Source organism: Pteronotus mesoamericanus, unplaced genomic scaffold (genome assembly GCF_021234165.1).
Source record: "Pteronotus mesoamericanus isolate MK-2021 breed Mesoamerican mustached bat unplaced genomic scaffold, CSHL_Meso_final contig_27, whole genome shotgun sequence".
NCBI classification, from domain to species: Eukaryota; Metazoa; Chordata; class Mammalia; order Chiroptera; family Mormoopidae; genus Pteronotus; species Pteronotus mesoamericanus.
In genome coordinates, this window is record NW_026555115.1 from 18,695,109 (window position 1) to 18,712,043 (window position 16,935).

Genomic DNA, 16,935 nt, shown 5'->3' on the forward strand with positions numbered 1-16,935 from the left:
TACAGAACATGCTCAATAAAGACTGTTGAATGAGTATGACATTTGAGGCTTGGAAAGTTCAGTGTCTGGTCCAATATGACACAGAGGGTAAGGCAAGGAGAAAGGATTTGAGTTCAGAATTGTCTGATCCCATTGCACAGTGCTAAGAAACATCTGCTTGCTCAGCCCTCAGTGTAGTAACTCTAGATATGGCTATAGGAGAAGGCTCCCAGCCCATCTCTCTGATTTGAAGCTAGCTCCCATTCTGTCTTGGAGGCAGAGAGTTCAGCGCTGTTTATCTGGGATAGCAAGCAACAGTCCCAGCTTTGTCTGCAATCTTTGGCAATTTTTATACCTCTTTGTGCACAAAATAAATTGCACATTCTCATTGAAAAGGCCAAGTTAATTACAAAGGCTATCTTGCCTTGGTGCAGAGTGAGAGGAGGTGTTCAAGGGAAAGTGGATTAATTTTGACTAATTATTTCACTTACACATCTTGGTTCTAATTGAGACAACATTTGTAACTGAGCACATCTTCCCAGAAGCAGCTCCCATTACTCCCAAACAGATAGTTCTGGGGTTTTATGGGATGCTCCCAGCCTTGAACCATTTGCTGATGCCTTTGGAAAAATGCCAGTCAACATTTTAGAATCTCACATAGGGGAGATGACAAATGGGAAACCACTTCATTCAATGTTTTTCTGAGGGTCAATCAGCTCACAGTTGTGAACTAAGCATAGTCTGATGCTAGACACTGGTCTGCCTGCAGTGGCCATATATTCAGGCTGCCTATTAGAATCAGGCAGCAAGCTGTTTAAGACCCCTGGGTCCCACCCTGGACCTACTGAGTAAGATATAAAAAATGCCCCAAAGGTCTGGAAATCTATAGGGTCTGGCAGAAATAAGGCTGGCTTGAGTATGGTTGGTAGGGTATATTAATGTCTCGCACGAGATGAACAGCACTTGGAACATTTCACCTAAAATGTCATATAGTGTGCTTGAGTGTGATATTGTTATGTTACAAAATTGTATGCTGATAATTTTGTAATAAAAAGCGGGTGTTATTTGTGCCGGACCCTGTATATTTTCAACACAGATTTTGACTTGGAAAGGCTTTGGTGTGCAACGTCCCAACTCTGTTTTTGAAAGTTGTGTTATTCTAGGGAAGCTGTTTATTATTTCTCGGGTTCTGTTTCCCAGAGCTGAAAAATGGGGCTTACAATGACTCTCTTGAAGGGGTGGAGTTAGTTGTGCAGATGAACTGAGGCCCCAACCCATAATGAACGCTCATTAAATACTACCTATTCCTATTGGTGAATGTGGCTGAGTTCCTTTCAAGGGGTTGATAAAAGCCAGGAAATAAAAATTATGCTTTTACCCTGCAAAAAGTCCTTGCATCTTGAGTACTATATCAGCACTCTTTCTGGGCTCTCTTCACACAGCTCTTCATTTTTTTCAAACTTCAAACTCTGCAAACCTCTCCTCTTCCTGTGGTCCTCCCCTAAATAAATCATTAGATAATTCAAAGTTGTGGGCTTCCAGAGCCTCCCTGTGGAAAACAGACATACACTTCTGAGGAACAAGGAGCAGAGTCCTGCATTTGGTCAAAAATGACTCATTTCATTTGTGGAAAATGAATACAGATGGTACTGCAAATGTTTCACCTGGGGAAAAACACACAGACTCTCTAACAGGCTTCTCCTGGCAAAACAGTTCCTTGGTGTTCTGGGGAGCTGAAACAGCCAACCAGACTGGTGGCAGTTGGGATCGTTTGGGTCTAAAGAAAAATCCCCTCAACCAGCAGGGATCCAGGTAGGGTGGGTACAGGAGGGTCCCTCAGGGTTCATTTCCATAACATTAGCAAAGACCATCAATTCTTGGCATCCAGTATACCCTATTTAGTCAGGCTATTGAAATCCAGTCTTTCTGGGTCATCAAATGCAGCCCCCTGCCTACTATTTTTAGTGAGATTTTGCTGTGGAAGGTGGGGTAGAGGGGTTTGGTTTCTGCGTTGAGCAACTGGATGGTCCACTTTTTTCTTTCCTTTCAATTTATAGCCTGAAAATATTTAGGAGACCTGAATCCAAATAAACAAACATTAATTTGTGCTCGCTCTGTGCAAAGCATCGTGCCTGGGCCTCCTGGCTATACCAAGGTGAATTCAGTCCCCTAAGCCCTGTTGGTGTCTGCTCTGTGCCTAGCTGCTGCTGCCCCCACCTGGAGACTGAGACACAGGTGTCTCATCCCGAGTAACTTTCTTTGCCCCAGGGAAATAAGGCAAATGCTCAAGTCACTAGGACACAAAGCAGAATAAACTTCGATATCAAAAGCAAGCACAAAAAGGCAGAGAGTGCAAGCAGGGGGAATATCACCTCAGCTGTAGTGCCTTGAAATTTCAGATGGGTTCTGAGAAAGGCTGCGAGTTTGCTGAGTGGAGGGGGCAGGGGGCAGCACAGTCACACAAGCCAGAGGTCAGCAGGGAATCAAAGGATAACTTTAGAAGGGCCAGTAGCATTGTTTGGTGCGAACAGCAGGTGCCCAGGGATCTGGAACAGGACTGGGATGCACAGGTAAGAGGTGCCAGGTGGAGGGATCTCAATGAGCTGCAGCTACAGCAGGATAGGCAATGGGGATCCTTGGGGTCAGAAGCAGAGGGTCACTGTAGGTCTTGAATTTAGAATACTGCCTCTGGTGTGCTTGCGAGGGCAGAGATGCTATGGAGAATACCTGAGACCTCATGACACTTCCATGAAAAGCAAATTTTGTAGCTCTCCAAGGGCTGAAGCATAGAGAGTGGTGTGGGGCCTCCAGGAGTCAGACCTGAATGGCCTGGAGACTTCTAGTCCTGAGTCAAGGGAGGGTTTTATATATGTGCCCCTGTGCCCATGCTTATGAGCAGAGGATGAGATACATGACTGAGGCTTGATGTCCATGTAGACAGCTCACAGTGAGTGAAACACAAAGCCTGGCCCATGAGAGAGATGCAGTCAAGCCCTGACAAGAGCATCTTAAAGTTCTAGCGATGTTTTTAACATAGTTCCCACCAAGAATCCACACAGGGAAGTGGACTAGAACTTAAATGCAGCCTTCTCTGCTTGAACTTACACTACCATTTTTACTTGCCCAGCTCCTCATCTGCATGAGTCCTGCTGAAACTATTTGTCCTGAGCTGCAAACATGTTTGACTTTGCATACCAGTCCCCCAGTGTTCTGAGGCCACACAGGTCCAAGCACACATTGTTCCCCCACTGATACGTCTTTCCTACCCTTCCCCCACAAGAAGAATCATCCACCTCCTTCATGGTTGAGTTCCAACATAGCCCCTCTTACAAACACACTTTCCTGACAACCTACCATGCAGATGCTGAGGTGGGAGTGGGAGTGGAGGGGTGGGGCAAGGCACTCAAGCTCTCTTCAGGGCTGATATCTTGATACCCCATGGATTCATTCACCCCCCTGCCTCCCGCCCACTGCACACACATCTCCCAGCACCTGGCTGGAAGCCCATATCTCCAACCAAACATCCAAAAGACTGGCCCCAACCCTGCTTTGCTTGGCCCCAGAAACTCTGAGCTGAAAAGCTTCTGGTCCTGGATGGGTCACAGCCTATGAACTCAGGCCACAACCCCACCCCAATAGAAAGGAACCACCACCAAGCTGGCAAGAACCTGTCAGAAATCAAAGCACATGGTTTTGTTACTGTCAGCATTTAGCTAGTTATTAACAAAGGAAAGGGAAGCAAAGAGAATGAACACAGAGTTTAATACACTGGGGAGCATGAGCATGTTTTCTTTGCCAGGAAGTTAAATCATACTCCAGGGGATCACAGCATGGCTTAGCCAAGGGGGTTCACACTCCTCCCTTCCCTACTCTGGTACCAGATGACCAGGTGAGACCAGGGGAGGGCAGACACATATGTGCAACAGAAGTAAAAAATGGCACAAGGGGAGGAGCTTGACCAAAGAGGCCATCAGTCCAGACTGGGAAAAGAAGGAATTGGTTGATAGATGGACCTATTGAAAGCCCAGGGAAGCCTGGGAAATTGATTAGTCGCGTTGAAAAAGCACCTGGTCCATCCCAAACCCAACCTAACTTAATCCCAGGAAAACAAAGATCTCCATCACTCTCCATCACTCTCTCTCCTGGGAACCCACACTCACCCCCTTGTTGACATGTTCTCTTTCCATAGTCATGTGGCCTTAGCAGTTGTGTGGCCAATGGCTACATGAGCTCCACATGCAGGCTCCAGGAGGAAGCCTAAACATGGCAGCACTGCAATGGACTGCGGCCGTATACACACACTAAGTTAGCTGGATATTGGACTGGTCTGGACTTTAATATGGAGCAGAAACTCAGGGCAGTGACCTTTATTCTGGTCCTACTGAAGACAAGGTTGGACCTTTTCCATGGCAAGATGGATGAAGATGGGACATTGGGAAGTCAGGAGGGGATGCCCCTTAATTTTACATCATCATTGAAGTTTATTACGGAACCCCATTGTCCAGTGCAGGTCTCAGGAAACTCTTTTCCTCATGACACTGCAAGAACTCCACTTCCACAGATAACAGTTTCATTGAAGCCACCCACTCCCAGTACACAGACTCAATAACAGAGGCAAATGGCACATACCTGATGCTCTGGGAGCTTTCTCCTTCAGACCTGCAACAAGAGAGAACACAGGCTTACAATGCTGGTACTCTCTGATCCTGGAAATCCACACTAAGATGTTAGAATGTGCAGATCCTGCGGTATCCGGCAACCCCAGGATCCAATCCTTTCTCCAGCCTCAGCAGACAGCCTCCAGGCCCAGGCCTCAGAGTCCCACATTACCTTTCTATTGATCTGGATTTCTACCCTGAAAGTCACCTCCTCCTAGAAGTCTTAGAGTTTATTTTCCATCCCCTTACCTTGACTGTAATTGTTTGCTCAGGATCTTAACATCCTAAGGGTTGGGGAATAACCCTGGAGGCAGGGGCTGTGACTGCAGAACTATGAGCCTGGGTTCTACAAGGCCAAAGCCAAACGAATGAAGCAGGGAAGGAGGGCTGTGCTGCTGACCTAGGTCAGGGGTCCCTAAACACTGGGCCACAGACCGGTACTGGTCTGGGTCTGTTAGGAACTGGGCTACACAGCAGAGGGTGGGCCTGAGTGTAATGTGTTTGAATCATCCCAAAACCATCCCCCCACCCCCCGGCCATAGAAAAACTGTCTTCAAAGAAACCAGTCCCTGGTGCCAAGAAGGCCAGGGACTGCTGCCCTAGGTGGTATTTGCAGTGTATCTCTCCACTACCAGTTCTATTTTTCTGTTAGCCAGTTATACAGACATGAGCAGAGTAAGAACAATGGGCCAGGTACAGAAGATCACCAGGGCAGAAAGCCCTGGGTGCCTAGCAACATGCGAAACTGGGGAAACAAGGACCTCACCCCCAGGGTAACCTTTCCTTTTCTAGTGTATCTCTGGTCATGCGCTTTGGACCCACTGACCTTTCATATCGCTGGCCATCAGGTTTAGACCCCTATCATTTCCTCCCTAGGGATAACATCTGGGCCTCAGTTATGTTTCATCTCCAGACCCAGAAAAGCAACAAAACCAAACAAGTGATTCCATGGCTGCCTCAGGACCAGCTGCATTGACTAATGACCCTTGCCCTGGTGCCAGCCAATCAATGGAGACCATGACCCTGAAAGGCCGCATCTGGAAATCTGATGAATATTCTATTGAGATCCTCAACTGGGACTGCCCCTAAAATCTCCATCCTTAAAAGCCCTTAGGATGGAGGACCCAGAGTGCTCTCTGTCTTGGGAACATGCCCCTGTTTCACCATGCCACCTCCCCTGCCCCCCGCCCCCAGCCAGGAGCATTACCTTTCTCTCTCTCTCCTAAGCTCCAAGGACTGCTTTTTTTGCCTCTGAAATTTGTTTCCTGAGGCCACTTCTTCTACTGCTCACTTCTTCTGCCTCTATGACTTTCTAAAATAAAATTTCTCTTATAGTTTGAGTCCTGGCTCTGAATTCTTTCCTAGCCAGAACTCAAGCACTGAAGTTGCTGAATCAAAGTCTAGTCTGAATCCACTAGTCTAACACCTGGTGCCGTTCTCACTGCTGTCAAAATTCTCAAGTACCCTAAAATCAATTATACCACTTTACAAAGGAAACAAGCCTTAATGTCAAGGAACTGGACAATGAGATTGTATCATGCACTCTTAAACTTTCATAGAAATTGCAAAATACTTGGTATGCATGGACAGCAATGCTCTCCTGCTCTACAAAGCAAAGGAAAGGGACTTTAGGGTTAAATCACACACAGCTGATGGCTAAAGCCACAGTGGGGCTTCCAGGGTATCGAACAGCTAAGAGCTATGAGCAAACACACTTGGGAATCTAATCCCTGGACACCCCAAATTGAATTTCATTGCCAGAAAGCTTGAGAAATAAAAACACACGACCCAAAGTCAGAAAACTTTTCTTTTGGTAAATTGCCTTTTCAGTAATTTTCCAGACTAGCTGCATGGCTCTGTCAGCACATAAATTCTGTCATGGAACTAACCTTGTTGATCTTAAGAGACCATCCTGTGTCCCCTTCCTATGTCTACCATTGCAGTGACAGATGTTACCCAGGCTGTGTAAGTGCCAAGATGCATTTTGAACTCAGATTTGCCAACTCTACCCATTCCACTCACTTCCTACTACACCATCCTCCTGTAACAGCCTCAACAACCAGCTAGCAAACCGGACTTCATATGTCCTGTCAGAGGTGGAGAGAGGGGACACACGGGCCTACAGGTGCTGCTAACATCTGGCTCCTGATCTTGGTACTGGTTACTCAGGTATGCTATTGTGACTTATATGAAATATATGTTTAATCATTCAGATGACTAAAATATATTTCTTATATATGTTTGGTCTTCATCCGTGATTTTGGCCCAAAACTCCCAAACTCTTGGAATTTCCTGAATGTTAAAAACAGTGGAACACCTTTTATTACAATATGTGGTCTCTTGTCATCAATTCCTGAAAACCCTTACAGCCATACAGGTGAAATGGGTGTCTTGTCATATGTAATAAGCCCCTTTCCACCACAGCTGGGTTTATGTTAACAAGGTGACTTGGAAAGCGCCTAAGGATAGGGCTGGTTTCCAGGGGAACCAATCTTGAACTGAGGGTTGTAACTTTCAGTCCCACTCCTTAATGAAGGGTGAGGGAAGGGGAGAAGGGCTGGAGGTTGAATCAATCACCAATGGCCATGAGTTAATCCAGCAATTTTCAACCTTTTTCATCTCATGTCACACATAAGCTAATTACTAAAAATCTGTGGCATACTATTTGAAAATGGCTAGTTAATCAATCAGGTGTATGGAATGAAGCCTCCATAAAACCCAGATGGATGTGGTTCAGAGATTCCTCATTGGGGAACAAGACTGCTTCCACATGGCATCGTGCAGGGCCCCCAGCTCTACAGGGACACAGGCTCCTGTGTATGGGGCCTCATCCTATGCATTTTTTCATCTGGCTGCTGGTTCATATTCTATAATATCCTCTGTAATAAACTCGTAATCTAGTGAGTAAATGGGTTTCCTGAGTCCTGAGGGCTGTCCTAGCAAATTAATCAAACCCAAGGAGGTGGTTATGGGAATCTCTGATTTAGTGCCAGTCTGTTAGAAGCCTACGTGGCAACATGGACTTGAGATTGGTGTCTAAAGTGGGTGCAGTCTTGTGGGACTGAATCCTGAAACTATCACCAGGGTGACAGTGTCAGAAATGGACTAAATTGTAGAACACACAGCAAGTGTCTGAGAATTGCTTGGTGGTGTGAGAAGCCCTCAACAGGTCAGAATTGGATATCAGAATCTTAAACAGGTGAGCTCACAGTGTCACTACTCACCCTGCCACACACTTAGGACATCATCACTTTTTAGTATGCGTGCTGTTTTATTTAAAAAAAAAAAGTGAAAACTATGAAAGGTGGGAGGAGGAGTTGGAATAGATGATGTAAATTAGCTAAGAGCTGATAACTGTTGATGCTGGATACATGGCAGGGGTGTCATTATACGTTTTCCTTTTGTGTACATTTGAAGTTTTCACAAGAAAGAGTTAAAAAAAACCATAAGAGTGAATTTGGACACATGCATTACTGCTGTGGCAGGTGGTGAACAGGGCATGCAATCAACTGTGGCTTGTCTGAGGTAGACCCTGAGAGGCCGAGCAAACTGTCCACCTCCTGCTGCCATGTTATAGAGATAGATTCAGATCAGGTCTATCATCATGATTATGGTACAACCTGTTTAGGTGAGAGACCCTTCAGAGAATCTGATCAAAGCCATGGACTTCACTCCAGAAATAGGTACACACTCAGCTGCAAACCCAGTCGTGGGACTCCTGTGCACTGGCCACAAAGGAACAAATCACAGATGGTGGCTTTGGGACAGCTGACTCCAACTTACACAGCTTGTGTCTATTTGGGGTTGTGCTGGCTGAGGACAGACCTGGCCAAAATGCACTTCAAGGGCAAGGAGATATATAGCCTAGACATGGTGCCAAGCTTAAAAGGTGGAAGGGTTTATTGTAGCACCTGACCTAGAGAAAGTGGGATCTGCATGGTGACTGGGGTCGTGAGGAGGGGGGAACTTGGAGCTGCTGGTCAGAAAGTACAAAGTGATATAGGATGAACAAGTCTAGAGACCTAATGTATAGCATGGTGACTACAGTAAACAGCACTGTATTGTACACTGGAAATTTGCCGAGAGTAGATATCAGATGCTTTTGTGCATACACACACACACACACACACACACAAATGGTAGATGAGGAGATGGCATGCTTGACTGTAAAATTCATTTCACCATGTATATGTGTACAAAAATATCATGTTTACACCTTAAATACATATTATTTTTATTAAAAAAATATAAAAAGATGAGGGCTGGAATGTGAGTGGCCAGTAGCTAGCTGTGCCTAAACTCTGTGACTTCTACAATGGCAGAAATAACACTTTTGCCAGACTCAGGTCTAACCCTTAAAAGACTGGCATCTTTTGTGTTTGACTCAGGAACTAGTCACTGTGCTGAGAGAAAGCCCATACAACCTCAACTGATGTCACATGGGGCTGAGAAGGCTATCGCCATAAGCCCTGCCCTGAATAAATAAATGACAATTGCTGTTTTAAATCACTAAATTTAAGGGTGGCTTGCTACCCAACAGGTAACCCAAACAGTGTCTCACCTCTCGCCCCATGTGTGCTTCAATTCCTCAAACTCTCCTCACCCCTCATAATGGACTAAATGTTTATATCTTCCCAAAATCCATATATTGAAGTCCTTACTCCCAGAGTGGCTGTGTTTGAGATGGAGCCTGTGTAGAGATGCTAAAAGTTAAATGAGGTCAAAAGGCTGGCAGCCTCATCCTGTAGGATTGGTGCCCTTACAAGAAGGGGAAGAGACACCAGCACTTGTTCTCTCCACCACATGAGGACACAGTGAGAATGCAGCCAGTTGCAAACCAGGAAGGAAGTACAAACCAGAAACTGATCTGCTGCACTTTAATCTGGGACTTCCAGCCTCCAGAACCATGAGAAAATAAACTTCTATGATTTAAGCTGCCCATCTATGGTATTTTGTTATAGCAGCCAGAATTGGCTAATACACCCTCTGCAGACTCAAAGCTTTTGTACACACTCTTCCTCTTACCTGAAATGCTTCCCATAGTTAATACCTCCTGACCACTGAACATTCTCAGAAACTATGTCCCTAACTAGCGGGGCATCTCTGACAGTGCTCTGAAAACTCAGCCAGGCCTCCTTCCCTGTTCATCCCTCTCAAAGCAGCCTGCCTATCCCTCACCACACAAGCCAGTCTGCAGCTTAGATTTCTTTGAATAATGGTTTAATTAATGCCACCCCTCCCCACCACCTCAGCTCAGCACAGGGCCTGGCACAAAAAAAGTGCTCCATTTTAGAAAAGACAGTGGCATTGCTCAGGAAGGTAAAAGCACCCTTTGACCCAGAAGTTCTGCTCCCAGGTGTAAATGCAAGTGAAGGGTGTGACGGTCTGGGCAATGTACTCTGGAGCAGAGCTGGAATGAGTCCACCGTGCTTCCCAGGAGAATGGATGAATGTGGTCCATCCACACAAAGAGCATTAAATGGCCACAGGAACGAAGGTGCCCGGCCACCCCCAGAAGCAGGGTGGGGTGAGTCACCCAGGCAGCCAGTCTCCAAAGAGGGCACATATACAATCCATCTGAATGCAGTAAAACAGGAAAACTCAATGCATCAGTTGTGAGAGGTGCCCACATAGGAATTAAACCATGAGGCCCAGCAGGAACATGAATGTTACCAAAGTCAGGGCACTGGTCACCCTGAGAAGAAGTCATTGTCAGGAGGGACATGCCGGGAGGGATCAGTGGCTTCTGGGCTGCTGAAAATGTCCCACTTATTGACGGGGGTGGTGAACACAAGGGTCTATACTATAGGGAATCTTTAAACTGTACACATACACATACATACACATATGCATGCATATGTATTTTGTATGTGTCTCCTATGTTATACAAGCCACAATTTTAAAGTGGAACAAAATGAACAGTTGTTCAACAGAGTAATGAACTATTTTTAAAAGCCCCTCTTTGCTCCTCAAACATCAGGCAGACAAAAGCAGCCCCCAACCCCTGGTCGCACCCATGCCCCTCAAGGCTCTTAACAGCAGCAAATGAGATGAAAAGCAGGTGGTTCTCAGCACTTTGTTGCCTGAATTAAACCCCTTGTTCTTGAAGGACACTAGACACCCTGTCCAGCAATCCCAGGTGGGCATCACTGCACCCCAACATGGGCCTCACTGCCTCCTACACTGGCAGGTGATGGGAAAACAAACAGCTATAGAAACTTGTGTTACCTCCTTGCCCAGGGGACAGGAACATGGAACAGAGAAACCCCCTTTGCAGAGAGAGACTCTGCAAAGCCATTCTTAGGAAGCCTGAAGCAAAAGCCAGCCAGAGATGGGTGAGGATGGGCAGCCCCTACTGCAGTAGAGTCCTTCCTGTCCTTTGTTTTGCTTTCCATTTTATCATGGCAGTGACAGAAAGCAAGCAGGTAGGGGCAGTGTGAGCGCATGGGTACACGTATGTGTGTGAGCTGCAATCTGTACCTCCATCTCTGTCTCAAATCCTGGGAGAAGCCATTTGAAAGTCCTGACAGCTGCCCTGTGCAGAGAACCTCATGGGAGGATGTCATGCCTCCTGCCACCAGCCACATGTATGAGCTTAAAAATACATCTTCCAGCCCCTCAGATGAAGTAGCCCCTGACAACCTCTTAACTACTACCTCCTGAGAGTCCCTTAGTCAGGACCACCCAGCCACATTACTGCCAGGTTCCTGACTCACAGACACTGAAACAGTCATCTTTGGCTTTTGTAAGCTGCTGAGTATCGAAGTCACTTGTTACTCAGCAACAGAGGATGAACATACGATTCCTTCTCAGTGCTTTCCATCACATCACCCTGCTTGGTGGCCATCACTTGGTATCACTTGAAGCAATCTCATTTATGACTGTTTACCATCTCTGCCTCCATCATTAGCAGGAAAACTCCATGAGAACAAGGGATTTGTTAGCACTACTGCAGGGTTCCTAGAGCTAAGACAATATAGAGGTTCCACAAGCGGCCAAGGTGCAGCGATGCAGCAATGCCAGGACCTATCATTCCAGGATATTCCGTGTCTGAGAAGCCAGCAGATGTGAGGGAACAAGCAGGGACTCTGAGCCAGACAATCCTGGTCCCAGCCCAGCCCTGCTCCTTACAGCCCATCAAGTGTCCCTCAACCTCTATGAGCCTCAATTTTCTCATCTGTTCATCAGGAATTGAAGTAACAATTAGCCCTAAGAATGCTGTAAGGAGACAAGGCACACTCTTGACACAGGAGATGCGAGCTCTCTGTCCCTGATCTGCTGGGAGGCTGCTCAAGGGTCGACTTCTGGTACAGGAGGGAAGGGTGACTTCTGTAGTAGATGATGCATCCCTGTGCACCGGGCCCGGTACAGGGGCTGGCCCTGAGCAGGCTGCAGGGAAATGTTTGTTGCATGAACCCATGACAGAGTTGGCTCAAACCTCATGCTTTAAGAGCAACACACAGAAGAGGCCACTTCTATACCAAGGATGGCATATGCAGAGGATGCTCCTAAACCCCATGGCACATCATCACTGGTCCTAGGACATAATGAGCAATGGATGATGCATGGAGAAGATGCAGGGAGAAGATGCAGGGAGAAGAGGCAGAGAAGGGTTGGGCAGAACTCTGAGGTGGATGATGCGTGTCTGTGCCTGTGGTCATGGGGCCAATGTGGGCAAGGGAGCAGGCATCAGGGAGCATCCTGGAGCCCTTTGGTTCCTGTTCATGAAAAAGAGAACCAGGAACAGGATGACTTTCCAAACTGGCATGAACAAATGTGAGGTCAAAGAAGTAGCCCTCACACCCATTAACCCACTACCCAGGGAACTGCCCCTAGCAGGTCTTCCAGAGCCAGGATGAGACTTTACCTGTGTGCATGCTTAGGCTATGGTGACTTAGTCTGGGCTGCACCAGACATACCTAGAGATAAGGATTCTCGTGCAGGAGTTTATGAGGGAGGTAAAGGCAGAAGGGTAGGTAAGTGAAAGAAGGAAGGAAAGGTGGCTAATACTGGCAGTGATCAAGCTGCCCACCACTGTGGGAGCCCATCACTGACAGCCATAAATGCAGAAACCTGCACTGTGGGCTACAGGAGCTATATCCACCAGGGAGCCCTGGGAGCCAGTGCAGAGCAGTGCTGAGCTCTCCCACCCAGGTGTTGAGGCAGCTGGGATACTGGCTGCCTTTGCTCACAGGGGGATGGTAAGTCTCCACAAGTCAGCCTGCATAATCACCTAACTCAACCCCAAACTGTTGCCATGGAAACCCAATTACTTATGACTTTCAGGCCTAAACACTGGATCCTGCTGCTGTGAGAGAAGTAGACCTCTCTGTTCCCTGCCAGCTAGGAGCCCTATCCCTCCACCACACTGTATTGCTCATTTCCACCTTTTAAATCTTGGGCAGGGATATGACCGGAAGAGCTGAGGCCATCTGCAGAACCCTAGTTGCAAGGCAGCCTGGGAAATATAGATTTCAGTTTTCCCAGAGACTAGAGTACAGCAAGGCATGGAAGGAGGGGGTTCGCACACATGTTGAAGGAGTCAGTCTGCGATATCCACCTGATTGTGCAGGCTGTGTTGTCTCTGGCTATGGCTCATCGAAGCTTGATGTGCAGGAATCTCAGTCCTAACACCCTGCTCTTTCCTATCCATGTTGGGCCTCTATGAGGTGAGACCCAAAAAACAGAATTATCTTCTGGAGGGCAGGCCCCTTGTAGTACAGGCTTCCCCTGTTAGGTGAGTGCTCTAGGAACCCATCTGTATTAGTGTGTCAACTGGCATTGTTCTGAGAGGCTGCTTTCAGCTTCAGTGAATTTTTTTGAAAGACTATTTCAATGCATTTGCCCATTTCATGATGGGTGATTTGCAAGTGCACCTGCCCACACTATGCTGAGTGTTCAGCAGTTTTTGATGAAAAACAGGATTATTTCCATGTCCCACCTTCCCTATTCACCTGATCTCACTGCAAGCAACCTTTTTTTTTTGTTTTCCTGGATGAAAAAGTCCTCAAAGGGAAATGCTTTGCTGATATGGAAGAGGTGAAACAAAAAATGGCAAAAGCACTAAAAGGCATCAAAATTGACGAGTTCAACAACTGTTTTGAGCAGTGGAAAAAAGTATCGATAGGTGTATTGCATCAAATAGAGAGAGAGAGTGCTGGAAGTTTAAACATGTAGGAATAAATACACAATTGTTAATAAGTAAATTCCAGTTTTTTTGGGCCCCTCCTCATATACTAACAGAACCCCTGGGCACCTGTGCCTCTGCCTAGAATCCAATCCCCAAGGCCAACAGCCCCAGCAGGAACCCCTGTGCTTCCTTTTTACTCGTCTTAGTCCCTCTCTCCATTTGGCTCTCAATTCCAGGCTCTGCAACACCTGATGTGTGGTTCTTAGGATTTTGAGTTGGGTTTTCACCAGTTGTGGGAAAACTTCAGATCCTGGGGTGCTCCAATGCCCTGGGTGGGGTTGTAATATCTGTGGTTACTTTCCCTGCCTGCCTTCTACAGTATGTCCTCATCTTATACCAACAGTACCTCTTTTTCCTTTGAAGACCCCTCCAGCTTTTCCTAATCCATGTGGTTGGAGAGCAGTTAACCCTCCAAAATACCAGAATCAAAGGGTGAGCACATAACCTAGATGTGGCCAATCCACATATTCCATCCCCTTTGTTTCTGTAGCAGGTTTGAAGATAGACATGTGCCCAGCAAATCCACACCAAGATTTGCAACAGAACTATTGCTGTAGTAGTATAAAATAATCAATCTTTCTGACTCCATCTTGTTCAAGCTTGCCCAGTTTCCATATCATGTTGGTTAGCAATTTCTGCTTAGTCCTATAGGTAGATGGGTTAATAATTAAAGGAATCTAACCTGTAGCCTAGAAATTACAGAAACAACCTTCCTGCTCAAAAACACCTCCCCAAGGATATAAGAAAACTATGTACAAAATTAATTATTGTTTATCAAAATATTTATAGGAATATCATGACTAAGGACCACAACAACCAGAGTTTGTTGACAGAAAGCAAGAGCTTTCACCATCCTCCCTGGACCCTTGCTGCCTGCAGCCATCAATCACCTCTTGACTTCACACCCCTCCCACTTCCCCCTTCCCATGACAAAAATAAAGAGCCTGAATTCTGTATTTTCTGAAGATGGTTCTTTAGGACACTAGTCTTCCATCTTCTAGGCTTGCTGGCTTACCGAATAGTCACTTCCCTTGTCCCAACCCCTTGTCATTCGACCTATTGGCTATTGTAATGGTTAGCAGTACAAGCTTTTACTCAGTTACATTGTTAATGGGAAACTCTCCTCTTTGGAGGGCTGCCAGAGCTACCACATGCAGCAAACTGACTGTGAGGCCAATACGGAAAGCAGAGCTAAGGCGACTGCTGATGACCTTCTTTGAGCCCCTGGGCCAACCTTGACCTGAGGCCCACAGAATCTGGATGGGGATAGGGCCCAGTGGAGCCAGGAACAGAGCCAGCAAATCAAAGCACTAGCCTGGGCACTGGTGCTTGTGTGTGCTTGTGTGTTCAGCACAAACTAAGAAGCAAAGAAGACTCCAGAAAGAGGACCCCAAGAGTGTGCATGCACACACATGCATGTAGATACACATATTTCAGGCCAGAATAGTGGAGACCATGGTGCAGGGGACTTGCATCCAAGAAAGAGGAGGTTTTGCCACATTTTTGGCATCTTTGTACACAACTAGCTTTGAAACAAGAATAAAAATAAGGGACCATTAGGCAGCGATTAAATAGATTAATGGGTATTTAAGTTTGAACAGCATTTCAATATGGCACCAGCCTATTTGGAATCTTTAACAGGCCTCCTGACATTCATCTCTCTCTGAGGAGGAAATCCTTGGTGTCCTGATTGTCCTTTTCTTATTCATACAGGGCCTTCAAATGCATCATCTCCTAGAATCCATGGAAGTAAGAAGCCCAGGTCAAGGTCACACAACTTGTGGGCAGAGCACACACTCTGATAAAAAGATTTTCCTGCTAAAGCCCTGTGTTTGATTCAATACTAGAGGCAGATTTCCTGGGAAGCTATGAAAGCTGAAACCACAGACCCCTCACTTTTATGGGCCCTTCTGAGATTCTACACATAGTCATGGGTTCTTTTTTTTAAAAAAAGCGCCACCCAACCCAGGTTGAATGGCTCAGTTGTTTGAAGCATTATCCCATGCACCAAAAGGTTGCAGGTTCAATCCCCGGTCAGGGCACATACCTACGTTGTGGGTTTGATCCCCAATCAGGGAGTGTACAGGAGGCAACCAATTGATGTTTTGCTCCCACATCAATGTTTCTCTCTTTCTCTCTCTCTCTCAACAATCAATAAATATATCTCTGAGTAATGTTTTTAAAAAGTGCCCGCCAAAACTATAAAAGTCCTATGCTTTAGGCCCTAAAATGTGTGGATTAGCCACAACCCCACACCATACCCAAGGTTGTTTCCCATGTCTTTCTCTCTGGCCTTTCAAAGAACAGAACCCCAAACCCAAGGTGTTGATAAAGGAACTCAGGAGTTAAAGATTTTTTCTTAGTTATAGTTGATAGGCTTACGTAATTAATGCACGTGGAAATCTGTTGTTCCAGGAACTGGTATGCTTGACTTACAGTGACTCCAGGGGGTTGACAAGTAATTCGATCTTTGTGCCCCAGGGGGTCTGCAAGGCGATGGTGCCTGAGCCTTTGTGTTCCAGAAAGGGAATATCCCTGATGCAGATAAAGAAATGTTGATCAGCAGATAAAGAAATACTAGGAAAATTACCAGCACTCTTATCTGATTAACCTTCTGTCCAAACCCCTTATCTACACTTTTTATAAAAAGATTTGCTTGAGATGAGCTATTAAGGCAGTTTTTGAGGATTACAAAACCCACTGTCTGCTCAGATCACCAGTATCTGAATAAAGCGCCCATAAATATTCAATCCTTCTCTCTGTTTATTGGTTCTGGTAGTGACAGGCAGCATGAACACTGACTTTTCCAGTTTCAGTGTTGTCATCAACTTGAAATAGGTCCTCAAAGGCTTCCACTTTCAGAGGATCTCTTCTCCTCCACATTTGCAGCCTCTTCCTTATTTCTGATGATTTAGATACTTGTTATGCAAATGACATCTACAGAGATCCATTCTGTAAAATGCTTACATGTTTCTTTAAGGTCTTCTTCATCTTAAAAATAAAACCAAATCCTCTGCTTGTCCCAGGAGGTGCTTGGGGGTCCCAGTCTTACAGAAAGGGAGAAGTACCAAGAGAAGCCCCCCAGCCAACCACCTCATGGTCCATAAGA

General features: G+C 46.1%; 1 protein-coding gene across 1 annotated transcript in view; it reads right to left on the reverse strand.

Annotated features, from left to right (window-relative positions):
- Positions 1 to 16,935, reverse strand: part of IQSEC1 (IQ motif and Sec7 domain ArfGEF 1) — a 427,684-nt gene that overhangs the window by 276,884 nt on the left and 133,865 nt on the right. The window contains exon 2 of the mRNA XM_054575082.1: positions 4,609 to 4,638. The gene's annotated coding sequence lies outside the window, so the exon portion shown is untranslated. The remainder of the gene's footprint in view (positions 1 to 4,608; positions 4,639 to 16,935) is intronic.